Source organism: Papio anubis, chromosome 10, assembly GCF_008728515.1.
Source record: "Papio anubis isolate 15944 chromosome 10, Panubis1.0, whole genome shotgun sequence".
Taxonomy (NCBI): Eukaryota; Metazoa; Chordata; class Mammalia; order Primates; family Cercopithecidae; genus Papio; species Papio anubis.
This window is the reverse complement of record NC_044985.1, coordinates 39,366,050-39,383,304: the sequence shown is the minus strand read 5'-3', so window position 1 is coordinate 39,383,304 and position 17,255 is coordinate 39,366,050.

The following is a 17,255-nucleotide window of genomic DNA, read 5'->3' as shown; positions in this document are numbered from 1 at the left end:
GAAAGGTGTTAAGCAGGATAGTGATGTTATTTGGTTCCTGTTTTACAAAAAATTCCTAGCTGTAGAGTTAAGACATTTGAAGCCTTGCTGTCACCTCCAGTGTGTGCTACTTAACTTCTGGGAGCCTCCATTACTTTGACTCCAGTATTGAGTAGTGCCAATAAGAATGATAGATAAGAAAGTGCCTAACACAGTGCTTGGCAACTTGTAAAGGCTCAATGAATATGAAATCTCTTTAGTGTTCTTACCTTTGGTTGTAAAGTTTCAAAATGTCTAAGCACAGGATTTGGACACCTTATCACTATGAAGGTTAATTAAATCTCATTTTAATATTAATATATAGTCTCAGCTACTTGGGAGGCTGAGGCGGGAGAATGGCGTGAACCCGGGAGGCGGAGCTTGCAGTGAGCCGAGATCAGGCCACTGCACTCCAGCCTGGGAGCACAGCGAGACTCCGTCTCAAAAAAAAAAAAAAAAAAAATATTAATTTATCTTCATGAGAAAATGAAGTAACAAGTTGATCAAAGACAGTTACTTGTTTCACAGGTGATATCCATTAAGCAGCTATAGGTATTAGTAAAATAATTACATTTATGGAGACCTTAGCATGTCCTAGATACATCCTAAGCTTTTTGCATACATTTGCTTATTTATCTTACAATACAAACATGAATTTATGCTATGATTATTCTATTTTACAGATGGAGAGAGGGCCACAAGAGTTATATAACTTTCCTAGGTCATAGCAACAGAAATAAGATATTAAAATGAGGGTTATTTCTTCAAAACTAGTATCTTAACAATATTCAGGGCTTAGGGAATTAGTGAACTTAAACATTTGAGATTTAATATAGTTAATATATATTCTCAATTTAGAGGTCAACTGATACATACATAAAATGAAAATTTGATTTGTTATTATAAAACAAGTGGCTTAGGCTTTAAAAAATATAGTAAAGAATATAAAATGAAAAGACTGCTGAGTTGAAAACAATCTTTTTCAGACTCCCCCTTTTAAAAAGCAATTTTATTTTAAAAATGATTATTTTGAAGTAGTTTTATAAATAATTCAAATATTTTCTCTTTATGTATTGTTGTTTCTTAACTTTTACCTAAATATAACCACATGGAACACGTGAAAAGTAGAAAATAAAACAAATGGAAAAAACCTGAAAAGTATTTAACTAGATAAAAATGTTCTTAATTGAAATAAGTGTTATTTTCTTTTCCCTGTGATTAAAAACTCTATTTTACTGTTAAAAAATAAAAGTCAGCATTTTAAATATATTTAAGCGTCTATTATCACAAGAAATTCTAGCCAAAAGAGGTAGTGCAATGTTTTAAAAATTAAGGTTCAATTTTGGTTTTTTTTATTTCATAAAACTTTAAAGAAGTGCTTGTACAAAGAGATGGGGGCAATTAGAGAGGAAGCTAAGAAATCAAAGATGTAATAAAGAGAGAATATGCTTTGAAATTTGTGGAAGCTTGAAAATCACTATTTGTTTTTACTTAAAAAGAAAGAAAAAGTAACTACTCAGGAGCCTGAGGCAGAGAATTGCTTGAACCCAGGAGGCAGAGGTTGCAATGAGACAAGATCACGCCACTACACTCCAGCCTGAAGCGAGACTCCATCTCAAAAAAAAAAAAAAAAAAAAAAAAAAAAAAAAAACAACAAAAAAAACAAAAAAAAAAAAAAAAAAAAAAAAAAAAAAAAAAAAAAAAAAAAAAAAAAAAAAAAAAAAGAACAGAAAAGCAAAAAGAAAAAGTACAAGGGAAGACATGGAATAGTGGAAGCATGATTTCCTTGTAACCAATAAAATACATTTTATAAAAATAGCTCTTTGAAACGGGATTAAATAATCTTTAGCTATCCTAAAATTCCCGTGGCTTTCTATATAAATGGCCATCCTTTAGAATGCCATATTTGAGGCTTTGCCTAACTTAAAAACATTCATTTATTAAAATAATAACAATAATATTGTTGCCGTTTGACCACCATATTTCAGGTAATATGGTAGACAACCTGGGATATAAAAGTCAACAGTAATCAATGTCCAGCCTCAAAGTAGGAGAATTAAGACAACTATATGTAACACAAACCAATATACACTGGGCTTGGTGTGTTGAGCTGGTCAGTTCATATGGTGATGTGATAATCATTTCACTGTGGTGAGTTTAAAGTTGTAGTTGCCATTTTTTTTCAGGAACGATTCAAGTGTGCCTTTTTATTAATACAAAAATTATCTCTGTGTAACTTTTTCCATCAGTGAATATTACAATGTAATCTATAAAGATCTCACATTTCCAAGATGACTGATTGAATCTCAGTTGTTGAAGCATCACTAGTACTTACCTCAGCAGGGTTAAACTTGACAAGTGGTAAAAGAAAGACAAAGCAAAACAAATTAAGCAAACATCCAGACATGCATACATACAAATAATCCAAATAAACTACAAAGCAATCCAGTATATCCCAAATAAATTTAAATTGGAAAACCCACAGTAAATATATGGAGCATTATCAATATGAGAAATGGCCAGCATAAATATGAGGGCATCATGAAGGTAGGAGAGTCCATAATAACAATAAGAGGTTGTTCAAAGAAACATGTTAAGAAAGTGAAATACAAAGTTCTAAAGAGAGCCTATGGAATGGAAAGTAAATTGAAGAATTAAAAACAGGGGATGGGGAATAAGGAAAAGTAGGAAAGCAGTGCCATAAAAGGAAAAGAAAAAAATATATATCTTTGACCAGGCGCGGTGGCTCGCACCTATAATCCCAGTACTTTGGGAGGCTGAGGCAGGTGGATCATCTGAGGTCAGGAGTTCAAGACCAGCTTGATCAACGTGGTGAAACCTCATCTCTACTGAAAATACAAAAATTAGCCAGGCGTAGTGGTGGGCACCTGTAATCCCAGCTACTCGGGATGCTGAGGCAGAAGAATCCCTTGAAACCTGGAGGCAGAGGTTGCAGTGAGCCGAGGTCACACTAGTGTACTCCAGCTTGCACGACAAAAGCAAAACTCCCTCTCTCTCTATATATATATATCATATATATGTATCATATACATGTATCTCATATATGTATCATATATTTGTATCATATACATGTATCTCATATATATGTATCATATATATAATCATATATATATATGTGTATCTTTTCTTATTGTTCTTTGAAAAAATTAAAGAATTTACATTGGCCCGCAATGATGAGAGCAGCTTCAGTATAGTTATTTTGTGGGGGAGGGGGATATAGAAGGGACTGGTTATAGGAGGGATAAAATATAAAGTTAGAATTTCTTAATTTGAAAGTTTGACAAGTATATTTTATGACAGTGTTGGCACAATGAAAAAAGGTATTTTGCTTGTTAAAAATATTTTAAATTTATATAATTAATAATTCAGTAAAACCATCCATTTACACTTTTAGCTGACATTTTGAAATATGCTGTGTGTGTGTGTGTGTGTTTATGAACTCATGGTGTTAATCACTCCCTACATAATACAGAATTATTTGGGACTTTAAAAATTGAGGAAAATTTGAGTAAAATTTTCTGAGGTGAATGTCAACAGCCTTGATACATGATGATGTTCACTTCTGAGAATATGCATAATTCCAGCCAGGTATCAAATCAAGCCACAACTGGAGATCTGAACTCTAAGAATAATATCAAAAAATAATTTGGTATGTGATGGCTGAAATGATCGCAATTTGGATAACATGCTGGTATTTACCTTACAACATATATGCATGTAAACTACTAGGGTCTAATCAAAGTGAAAATAATTTTGAGACTGAATCAGTCTGGCAACAAAATATCAATTCCTTGAGCAACTAGACTCACTGCGCTATATAAAATTTTTCTAAAACAAAGATACAAGTATCATTCTGTCATTTCTAACACTCTCTTTCTCTTACATAAAATACAGGTTTTTTAGTGTAGTATATTATCACATACTATCATTATTATTTTGTGAATATCGGAACCAGCAAAGAATGAACAGATCATCTGTCCAAATCCTCATTTATTACAGTTTTGTAGCAGCATAATAAACAAAACTTACAAAATCCACATGAAGCTCATAATATAGTTTCAAAAGATCAGGAAATCCAGAGTTTAAGTGACTCATAATCCTTATTTCTCAAGGTCTCTCTGCTACTAAATAGAAAATTGGGCCAAGAACTCAAGTTGCCTGACCCCTGATTTATTAATGTTTCTGGTGCTCTGGCCATGAGAGTCAGAAGGTCTGCATTTGTGTTCCAATTTGCTATTCATTGACACATGTTTTGGAAATGACATTTGTATATGACATTTTCATTAGCTTATATCTAAAAAATACAATTGTTCAAACAAATAGTATATGTATATACTTTTTGTCCTTTAGTGAGTGCTTTTCTTGTATATTAACAACAGTTTTTTATTCTTCAGATGAAGAAGGCAAGAAACATGTACTTAAAAGAGTACTTCATGGTCCAATGATAACCCACAGCAAAAAAAAAAAAATTACAAAAAAACACAAAGGTGCTACTCAGATTGTTAGATTATGTGCGAAATAATTGAACTAGGCTGTCTATGAAATCTTTCCAAATAAAAATTTTAACTCAAATTTAAAACAAAATTATTTATCTTGTTACTGTAATACAAATTTCTTCAAGCTTTAAAAGCTTTTCAAGAAAATACGGTGGTAGTGAAATTAGCATTAAAACTTTGTAAGTTATTAGCTCCTATTAACTGACATTGGATATCTAGCCTTCTAAAGTATACTTTCTCTTCAAGATCTTTCTGTGTTGCTAATGTTTGTCTCTCACACACTTTGCTACAAGTCTATACAGCAATTCTTGCCTAGTCTTTCGAGCAGGATCTTGTCTTCAGATGACTCTCCAAGCATCTCAGTCCCTTCTAGCAGTTGCCTCTATTCTGTCAGGAATTGCAGTTATCATCAATGTATCAGCAGGATGGCATTCTTTACTAGACCCCAATTTATTCATCTTCCTCAACTGAGGACCACATTCATTTCCTCTACTCCTTTTGGCACGGCAGTTCACCTTTGGTGGCTATATCATTCTTCCACAAGGTCAAAGGTAATTTTTCTCTCTGGCCAATAGGTTTACTCTCTTATTTGTCATACTGTTTTAGGACATCCATAAGTGGTATTGACTGAACTCCAACGTTATAGAGAAAAATCTCTTACAATACTCTACCATGCTTCTGGTGATGTCTTAATGAGGTAACATACATACACTACAAAATTATTACTGTCTCTTGAGTTTTAGAATAACTAAGTCAGATGTATCATACTTAGCTACTGGTCAATGGACTCTAAACTCAAGTTGATGTTTTAACTTTATGCAATTTGAATAAAAGGACAACACTTTAAACAAAAAATTAAAAAGTGGGTGTCATTGACAGCTTTTAAGATTTATTTGTAAATACCAAGACAAAGAGCAAAAGATCAATACTTGAGAATCCATGTTCAAAGATCTTTTTTTCATCCTATGTAAGTAATTCCATAGTGTCCTATGGATGACTAGCCTACTGGCAAGATATTAAGTACCAGAAGACATTCATCTGCCAACATTCAGGTTTTCTAATACAGAATCCTATGTTTACATGAATGACTTCTCTATTTCAAAGATATATGGAGAACGTGAGCACTCACTTTATTTTTCCCTTTTCTGTCTTTAATGGATAATGCATACATGTTTTACTTCTATTGACAGCGTAAAAACATTTGAAAATAAAATGTGTGGAAAATCTCATTGCTATTCATACAAACAAATGGACAACAAACAACAAAAAGTGTGAACAATAAAAAATAAGACTAACTTCATTATGGCTATTGACTAATGGCCTTGTCTAATCAAGATACATCAAGAAGCCCTGATCTAAGAACTGACTAGCATTATCCAAGAATTTTCTGGATGTGGCTGGAGTGTGAGAATTCCACATTGATTGTGCATATGTTTTAAAGGATTGATCTTCCACAAAAACAAAATAGAAATAAATTACCCTTATCCATAAGAAACAAATTATAAGCAAGATTGGTTTTCCAAAATCCACATTAGATGGGATTGTAGTGTCTGAATGGAAGTCTTTACTTTATGAAAATTATAATTATTTTGATTTTTGTCCACAATCAGCTTGAAATGTTGCAAAACTCTGCAGGTGCTCACTGTTATAACAAAACCATGGGAACAGATGGTGCAAGGTACCAGGCCAGCTCAAGGGATTAAATGTGAGGCTTTTGAAATTTAAAATTAAAGCTGGGTGATCTTGGGAAAACCTGCCTGCCAAACATGCTTGCTTAAAAAAAATAAAAATAAAAAATTTACCCAAATTCTCTTGACAAGCTTATTTACATTCGAATGACTAGGAAATATTAAGTAGTTATAAAGTACTCTTGGCAGGGTGCAGCCCACCTGATCAAATTAAAATATGAAATGCTCACTTCCATTATGGCGCTAAGGCTTTGCATGCAGTGACCCCCCTCTTACATTTAGTTCCTACCAGGAGCTAATTTCTTTGGACAAGTTGGTACATTTATAGGTGCTAAAATAAAGATATTGTAAGCACTGTCTCTTTTAAAAGGACAGAGTGAAATGTTTGGTTGACTTACTAATGATGAGTTTAGGAGATTTACATCCATTGCTATGAGTAGAAGAAATGAGAAAAGAAAACATTCAAAAGTTAACATGCTCAACCAGCTTTAGTTCTCCTAATAACAAAATCCAGGTTCAAAATACACTGAGAGAAACATACTTAAAATATCAAGGTTGTTATATTTATTTTGGTATTGCTAGTATACTTTTTATAATAAAGTAATATCTTATGATGATACATATTAGAACATTTGAGCAATTACTATGAAACACGAAGTATTTTTATATTAACATTAATGCTCCAAACTCCGTTGCAAGGTACATATTATCTATACTTACAGTTGTGGAAACTTTCTCCATTACTTGCTACTAAGTATTGAAAACTTGAATGCAACACTGAATGAGTTTCTCCTCAAAAGCCATTTTTTTTTTCAGTTTGCCAAATATATTTATGACTATCATCTAATCCTATTAACAATACCCTATGTCAAGGCATATGCAGTAATATCCATCTTACAGATGAAAACAACAGGTCCTTTCAGAGGGTCTGGAATTATAGCACATCACAGAGTTCTGAAATGACAAAGACAGGATTAAGGCATAATTCTTTCTGTCGTAGTTAAGTGTTATTTCCATTGACTGCTTAATTTGTTCACAGATAACCTTGTAGTAGAGTGAGGCATTTGAAGATGTAGATGTATGTAGTTGAGCTTTTCTCTGTTCCTCCAGAAAATCTATCCAATGGCTTAACATTATGTTTCTTCTTTTCTGGGTTATGGTGTATTTCATGATCATGGGTGGGATTCTTAAATTCTCTGGGAGAGTTTTTAGGCTTCTAAGAAGTTGAATGAGTCAGACATACATGCAAGATAGTAGTCCAGGCCTTTGAAACATAAGGATAAGTAAATCATAGACCCTGACTTTACAATAGTCATCATCTGAATTGCATAATATATCAGATAGCATGCTGAACATTTTCCATATTTGATTTTATCTAATTTCTCTGAAAATATGTTGGGTCAATATTGTTGTTCCTATTTTAAACCATGAAGAAACTGAGGCTCTGCAAAGTTGATTTATTTGTCTAAATCCACAAAACTAAGAGCTGGGGCAGCTGGAATTCATATACAAGTGTGATTGACTAAAGTTACTACATATTCCACCTCTCATAGAAGGGGAGAGAGAATATACACAATTAAAATAAAATGTGAGAAAGTGAGATGAAGTCTCATAATTGGAATCTAAATGAAGTAATATTGAATTATTCTGATTGGAGGACATTCTCATTACAGGTGGTGACATCTCAGTTGAGTCCTTGAAGAAAAACAGATTTTGCCTATTGGCCTAGAGAATGAATGGTTTCTAAGCAGGGGGTACAGTGTCACTAAAGCCACAGAGTCATCAAATTTCATGCTACATTAAGAGAAAGGAGGATATAAGTTTGGAAATCTTGATGGAAAGAAGAAATCAAAATGATACCCATGTAGGGCAAATTTGGGGAAGGAGAAGTTCAAGATCGTGCATTTCTTGGATTTTAGAAGGCTGTTACCAGTGCTTGGGTAAGAGAAGCTAGTAGAGCCACTGTGGAGACAAAGCATTTTTCTTTGAATATATCTCTCCAAAATACCCCGTAAAATCTTTCTAAAGTTAAGCCTTAGGTTACATAGGAAAGCTTGGATATATTGGGGAAAAAAGTTACCTTGTTTATGATAATGTGTTATTTCTTTTTAAAGTTACATAACATTTTTCTTTGCTACTATCTTCTCTGATGCATTATCAGCGAAAGCCCAGTGCTTCTCCCTGAATAATATAATCTTTATTCCCAAGACTATGGAATAAACATATGTTATAGATATAGTAAGCAAGATTTGTCATAAACACAAAGTGTTTTGATGGACTAAAAATTAAAGGTTAATGAAGTCCACTGTTTTGTAAATCTTGATAAAGATTTATTTAGAGTAAAAGTATGAATTTTATTTATTAATCATTAGTAAGTGAATTTTTCTAGGGTTTTGGGTATCAGTGCCCAGTTTTTAACCTACTAATAATATTAAAATAGAAAAATGCCAGTAGAGGCTCTGCATTCTTAAGTCTGAAAATGAAACACCTGCTCAGCTTTATGTTTTTTTGCTTCACCCTTGTCTGCTTATAAGAATATTTTAAATGTCCTGAAATGTTGTAGCCATATCTGGAACCGCAATACCCAGTATAGCTTTGCTAAACTTGTGGTTAAATATGAGAGTAGAAGCAGAAGAAATCGTCGCAATAGAAAACCAAAACTATGCACCAGGCGCGGTGGCTCAGTCCTGTAATCCAAGCACTTTGGGAGGCTGAGGCGGGCGGATCACAAGGTCAGGAGATCGAGACCATCCTGGCTAAGACGGTGAAACCCCATCTCTACTAAAAATACAAAAAATTAGCCGGGCTTGGTGGCAGGCGCCTGTAGTCCCAGCTACTCAGGAGACTGAGGCAGGAGAATGGCGTGAACCCGGGAGGCAGAGCTTGCAGTGAGCCAAGATCATGCCACTGCACTCCAGCCTGGGCGCCTGGGCGCCTGGGCGACATAGTGAGACTCTGTCTTAAAAAAAAAAAAGAAGGAAAACCAAAACTGTGGAATAATCATAAATTAATTGCTGGGCAATTTTACTTTTAATCATTTTCCTAAATAAATATTTTTTGTGGTTGACCAGATCAACTGTAAAATTTCCTCGTTACACATTAACATCTTAGCAACTGCAGTTCCTCATAGATCTTGTAAGAATAAATTGTCTATTTCTGTTTGTTCATTGCAATACTAAGAAGTAATAGCTCATAAGCATTTAGAGAACAATAGACTCAACTTGGGGTGAGATAGAGATTGGGTTCACATAGTGTTTCAGGAATATCGTTAGTACCTGTTTTAATTGTTATGTTATTGGAAAGTGTAGAATACATAGATTTTCTGTATATTTAGAAATGACCATACATAATTACATCTTTTTAAGAATATTTAAGCACACAGAAAAAGGTGTCCACTTTTCACCCAGCTATAAGCTTCATAACCAGAGTAGTTCAAGGCTGAACAACTCTTTCAAAATCAATGCATTTTGCAAATCTGATAGTATTGGACTATGCTGACTTGTGCCTTTGTTAATGCGTTAGATAACCTATTAATCATAACTTTATTATTTCTATGCAAGATATGCCTAGAGGACCATTTACTCACGTATTAGATGCACTTTATTTTCCTATAACTTTCTTTCTCTAAGAGTTTGTGTTCACTAACTAAATATGTTAGAGTGGAAAGACTTTGGAAGGCACAGTACATTCACTGTACAACTGAACTTCAAGATCTTGGAAAGGAGTGTGTTCAGGTTCAAGCAACCAGCAGATAATCTGATGGCAGCAGGTGCCAAAGGCCTGGGAGGACCCATCAGTGGCAGAGATCGCAGGTTGATAAGGTTTGATGACACTGAAAGTCAATTTGGTTATGATAATTGACTGACTTTCTTTTCCTCCTTCTTTCAGGTACCTGACCTATCTTGTCTTAGTAAAGGTTTTATATAATTTAATTAGGTAGTATGGTTATAGAAATGGGATAGAACAAAAGTCTTTCAGGATCAGATCAAACCTTTCTGCTTTGCACACGAGACATTTGATTGGGATGTTTTATTTGGCAGGTACAGACCGGCAGGAAGAACTAATTTAAATAAATTAGAAGGGATAAAAGTAGGTTCAGGGAGCAATCTAAATTTTTTTAAAAAGGAATTTATAGACAAGGTCTTTGTCTGTCTCCTTGTGCTGTGTCATTGGAACACATATGGCTCTTTATATCAGCCTGCCCTATAACAAAGCCAGTGTTTATTCTGGCTGATACTTAGAAATAATATGAGCTGCAGAGCCAAAGCACCAGGGACTGTACCAAGACATTAATTATAAATGTATAGTCCTTAGAGTCTTTTCCTTCAAAACTTTATAGAAAGATTTTCTATTTATTAAAAAAAAACTTGCCATCTCAAACTCTTCTTTTTCCAACTAGAAAGACAATGCCTTCACTAAAATATGTATTGACACAAAATCCCATTAACACTATAACCAGGTAAAATATTATCCAGTATAGGAATCCCAGAGCACATCAAAATTATAGTTCCTAGCATTTTGATACATGGTAATGATTTTGGTGTGAAATAATGTATTACTCTATGAAAGGAAAAATATATTACTTTGGTTGAATCCAAACTTCAAAGTGTTTCTCATTTTGAATTATCTATCTTTTTTCAATTTAGAAAGAGTTTGGTTCAGTTGTGTCCTATTTTTGCAATATCTTAGGATTTTAAAATATCACTCTGTTTTGAAATGTAAATCAGCACATATTGGTAGGAGAGGAATGGATTTTGAGTTATATATGGACCAAAACTCTAATATTCAAACCATATGGTTCTAATAATCCAAATTGGAATATTCTTCTTTTAGTGGAAATAATTGGGTTTACTTAGAATCATACAGGCATATCAATTTAGGGTTTCCAGGAAACTTAGAAAATATCATCTAGATGATGAAATAGATTAAATCATTTGCCTATGTTAAATACTTAATGAAAGACATAGGTATTGCATAGTTTATTACAAAATAAAAATGAAACCACTACCCCCACTCTTCAAAAATTCTGTGTTGTAATACAGGTATCAATTCCAGAGGTCATGCACAGAAACAATAATTAGGGGAGAACAAAAGCTATGCATCAGCGATGAGCTATTTCCATTTGCAAACAAACTCAGAACAAATGAACACTGACCATTTCTTATCACGGCATAGAAACCTTTTGCAGATTTTCTTCAGTATATCATCCTGACAAACAATTCAGGTTACTTTTCCCTTAAGCACCTAAATATTCACTTTGAAATAAGCTGGATGTGAAAAACTTAAAGAATACTTTCAAATGCTTATGTTTTGACATATTTGATAACTATCATTCCAGAACTTGCATTCTTCATGTTTTTCAAGTTTTAATTTCTAATGAAGTATAGTGATCTTCTTAAAAATGATTTAATTTAGATAATAATACTGAATATCTTACAGTATTTAAGAAGGTCTGAATATTGTATATTTCAATGTGAAGATTCTAGGGCTGAAAAGAACATTTCTTTTATCTTGACAACAATTGCCTACCTGGTAAAGTATCTGTAGTCATATTGATCCCAGTGTAGCTTTGGGTTCCAGGACAATCTATTGACCGCTATCCATTAATTGCAAGACATGAAATGTTAGAAATAAATTCTACTTATGAAGTTAAATATGTGAATAATCAGAGCAAAATCCAACAGGGCATTTCAAAATCAAATAGAAATTTCTTTCCTTAAGATAGAAAAAACAAACAAACAAACAAACAAACAAAAAACAAAAAAACAAAAAAAAACCCTCCTTCTTAGACATACCGAATAACCAGAACAAGAAACAGAACCACATATTTTTCCTGAACAAAGTAGAAGATCACCATCTCCTCAAACAACAATTTTTGAAGGAAAGTGAGAAATAGGTGGAGACACTGACAGAAGCAAATCTCAAAGTGGCAGAGCAGAGTTATCCTAAAAGAGTGGTTCACACTAAACGGCAAACCAAACTACAGTTTGGAATGATGGAATGGATGTGTGTGCTGTCACCTCCGTTAGCATAAAACGGAAGCAGGGATATCAGGAATGAATTTCACAGAGAATGATATTTTCAGAAGCATCATGAGAGTGCAGCAGGGGAAGAGAGAGAAACCCTGCATTGAGAAGAAGGTTAAAACTGACATTGCATACAGTTGAGAAAAAGTAAAGTAAAAAGTGTGTGTCCTGAGAAAAGTTTCCTGCTATTCTGGAACATGTCCTTGGCCCCTTCTCTACACGAACCTCTTGCAAACAGCCTGTCGAGGAATAATTTATTAAAAGATGAATTATGGAAAAGGAAATGAACACAAAATCTGCAGAATAATAATCAGAAAGTAGCTGGCCTAACATAAAAACACATTGCAAGGGAAAATTGGAGCAAGACTAAGGGACAACAGTAAAAGAGAAACATGTACTAGGAAAACATTGCCACAAAGAAGACAAACAAGTACAACCACAAATATTGCTGTGAGTTAAATAAGTGCATAAAAACAATGAAGTATCTGACTTTATAAAATAAAAGTCCAAAGTGGAGGTACCAAAGGTGTGATTTTAAACTAAAGGCATTACTTAGAAAGGCAGAGAAAAAGTATGATGTAATGAAGTCCATAGTGAAAGCAGTTCAGAAGAGATGTTCATTTCTGAAAAACAAAAACAAAATTTAAAAATCTATAATTATATCGTAGACAACAGATAAGATATTTGAAATAAAATGCAAATGAACAAGGATTTTAAAAGATTAGAGGTCAGGTGCAGTGGCTCACGCCTGTAATCCTAGCACTTTGGGAGGCCGAAGCTGGTGGATCACGAGGTCAGGAGATCAAGACCATCCTGACTAACACGGTGAAACCCTGTCTCTACTAAAAATACAAAAACCAAAAAAATTAAAAAATTAAAAATAAAAATAAGCCGGGAGTGGTGGCAGATGTCTGTAGTCCCAGCAACTCCGGAGGCTGAGGCAAGAGAATGGCGTGAACCCAGGAGGCGGAGCTTGCAGTGAGCTGACATCCCGCCACCGCACTCCAGCCCGGGCGACAGAACAAGACTCCATCTCAAAAAAAAAAAAAAAAAAAAAAAAGAGATTAGAGAAAATAATATGGAGAGAATGGAAAAAGTAGTTACCTTATATTTAATGTTTGTGAAAATAAAAGGAAAAAACAGAAACAGAAAAGTAATATGTTGCAAAAATGTCCAGAAAATATAGAAAACCTGAGTATATAAATTCAAATGGCATATCTTATTCTAAAAGCAAAAAAGATGAAAAGCAATCAATACCCAGCCACTTCCTGGTAAGATTCATTAGTAAACAGCAACAGTATTAAGCCCTAGCATACCAATTGGAATGAAAACAACCCTCTCTGAAATACCTCTTGGGCCAGTACTTAATCAAAACAATAGCTTTAAAATATCTAGACTATAATAACAACATAAATGTACATATCAAAACCTTGTGGTCAATTAAAACAATGCTCAAAAAAAAGTTAAAATTTTTTTAATACACAGGTAAGAATAAAAAATAAAGTAAGGCTCAATTGAAGAAGCTAGAAGAATAAAACCAAAGGAATCAGTAAAGAAGAAGCAAAGATTAATATTATAATATAGCAAAATAATACATATATTTAATCTAATAGTTTTCCTTTTAATAAGAACCAACAAAATATAAACATTTAGCCAACCTAATTAAAAATGAACTAAAAAAGACACACATATTTGAAATAAGAAATGCTACTCAGGGAAAAATGATAGAGAAAATTGAAGTAAATAAGCAATATTCAAATGAGAACTCAGAGAAAAAAAAAACTTAGGGAGATAAGAACCAATATCAGAAATACAGATTGTGGTCAAAGAGCTATCCTCAAATGAGTAGCAGGCCAACCAGTTCAGTTTCACATAGAAATTATACCAAACCTTTAGAGGCCAAAACTCAGATGAATCAGATATAGAGAAATAGAAAAATAAATTAATATTCTGATAAATGACATAACATTGATAAAACTGACAAAAAGAACACACAAAAGATCATATCAAATATTCTTATATGTATTTGTATACAAATTACCCCCAAACTAGCAAATAAAATTCAGTAGTAGTTAGATCATTATCTCAAGATATACCTCAAACTGTATCATAGTTTATCAAACAAAAATCCATAAAAGGACTAAAAGAAGATACACTAGAAATAAAAATAATTTCACAGTGGCAAAATCTTTTTTATTTATAAAACAAAAATCAGAAGATACAAAAGAAAAATAATGGTAACTATAAATGCATAAACAATGAAAACGTTGGACATAAGATAATGTAATAGTCAGAGGTAAATATTGAAACTTAAATGACACACAAGAGCTTAAATTTCTTTAATATAAAAAAGAAGATTCAGAATATTAGTTAGAAAAAGATCAACAACACAATAAAGTAATTTATACTCAGTTAATAACAGCAACAAATATGATTATATAAAAAGTTGTGTAAAAATTACTTACAGCGAGAGAAATCCAAAATAAACTTACAATAAGAACAATTTTTCATCTAGAGCTTGGCCAAACTCAAAAGGTCGGCTCTGGGAAATTACAATCTCTTTAAAGAGAGCTGTTTTTAAAATTTAAAGTGGACATACCCTTTGACCAAGTAATTCTACTGGAAAAATTTATCCTCAAATTATAGTCACACATTTATAAAGTAACCTTCTTCTTTTGTGATTTATACACCATTATTTGTATTTGCTGAGGAAAGATCCTTTTAATTCAAATCTTTTTTTTTTTTTTTTTTTTTTTTTTGAGACGGAGTCTCGCTCTGCCGCCCAGGCTGGAGTGCAGTGGCCAGATCTCAGCTCACTGCAAGCTCCGCCTCCCGGGTTCACGCCATTCTCCTGCCTCAGCCTCCCGAGTAGCTGGGACTACAGGCGCCCGCCACTGCGCCCGGCTAGTTTTTTGTATTTTTTAGTAGAGACGGGGTTTCACCGTGTTAGCCAGGATGGTCTCGATCTCCTGACCTTGTGATCCGCCCGTCTCGGCCTCCCAAAGTGCTGGGATTACAGGCTTGAGCCACCGCGCCCGGCCCAAATCTTTATATATATCTATATATCTATAGATATATAGATATAGATATAGATATAGATATAGATATAGATATAGATATCTTTTTTTTTTTTTTTCCCAAAACAATGTCTAGTAATGGTTGTGTCTGAAAGGTGAGTATGGTATTAGATGTTTTTTATTGCGTTGTCCTAGAAGCAGACACTGAGACAGGGAAAGAAAGAAGTGCTCTTCAGGGCAATATCTATAAGGGAGTGAGAAAAATAGAATTGGTCAAAGGCAGAAGTTATAGACGAGTCACAAAAATAACAGGTTTCACCAGATCCCACAAGAAACAATGGCACTGAGAAAGCCTACCCTTTAGATTGTCCTAATTTGATATAAGGGGACTGAGCTGGGTCTTTATAGCCCCCACATTAAATGCAGGCTGCTCTCAGGGGGAAGTGGAACTTTGAGTAAGGTGGCTCTCATCAACTCGTCAACTCAGGGCAAGTTCATGAGACAAACTCCACTGAGAACTTTCAGCTGTCAATTCCCTCAGCAGCTGTGGAAATGGATGTCTCAGTCATGCAAGGGGAAGAGGATGGGTGGTGGAATGTGACACACCACAACATGCACTGCACTGGCAGATCATAGGAAGAGGAAATTTCTTTTTACTATAAATACCTCTGAATCTTTTCTATTTTATATTATCATCACAATGTATTTTTTAAAAACAATACCGAGTCAAAAAAATAATCACGAATAGCAACCGCAAAACAAAATGCAATGGGACACAAGGATACTTAAGAGATTACTGGAAGCCAGAGAGTCACAGCAATAAACATCTGCAAAAGGCAGATATATGAAGATATATGTATATATACATATACGTTTAATATATATACATATCGCCTCATAATATATGTATATATGTACTCATATATAGTCATATATATATATACACAATATATATCTGCCACTGTTATCAACATGAAAAAATTGAGTGTCTGTCTTTTTTGTCTGAAACTGTACATAATTTTTACCCGTGTCTTTTCAACCTTAATTTTAAAATGTGTGTTGGTAATACAAGAGTGCATTTAAAAATATGAGTGACCTCTTAATCTCACTTGACTCTATTGGAATTATTAACGGATTCACCAAAGCTTTATTATTCACCAAACACAAGGCTGTTAACATTTAAGTTTTAACAACAGTTTCCAGGTTGCTTGTAGATGCTTTATTCAACAGTAAGAATTGTATTGTGTATAATCCTATGAAAAGATATTGTAGTTAATTGGTGAATTGCTATGGCAGTGGTAAGTATTTTAAACCTTAATTACCTCTTCCTTTTGCTTTCTGTTTCAGATCATCAGTTAGGAAAGTCGGGCAGAGATATTCCACAAAAAAAGTGAAAGTGCATTTAGTTGGAGAACCAAAATGTTAATACTGAAATTTCTTTATTTTACGGATATTCAAAATCTAAATGGCCTTGTTCTTTGTAAAGTTTTAAATTAATGGCTAGGACAGAAGAAAAAAAGACTTAATTGGTGGGAAGGAAATCTCAGACGCAAGGAACTTATTCTTTAAAGCTGCAGAGAAATGTAGTGCATTTATCAGCTTTGAGTGGATATCATTGTGTTTATAACAGAGTGGAGGCACCATGCAATTTTGCTCCTGAAATTGGTTTATATAGATGACTGGTTGCTGTGAAGTGTGTGTCAGAGTTCCATGCAGCTGTTATGAAGTAGTACAATTGTCATCGCTTCTTACATGGTTGTTGAGAAGAGCTTGAGAGCCCAGCTCAGTCAGCTGTTGAATAGATAACCCAACACAGTTAACGTGGCATACATTGTAAAGAATTACATGCTTGCTACAATGAGCTTTGGGCCTTTGGTCTAGATAATAATCCTGGTGGGTGTACCACGTGTAGTGGCTGTCTGATCACTCAGATATAACTGACGAAACATAAAGAAAAATGTCAGTCGGCTGAAAGAAAAATGCTGCTGC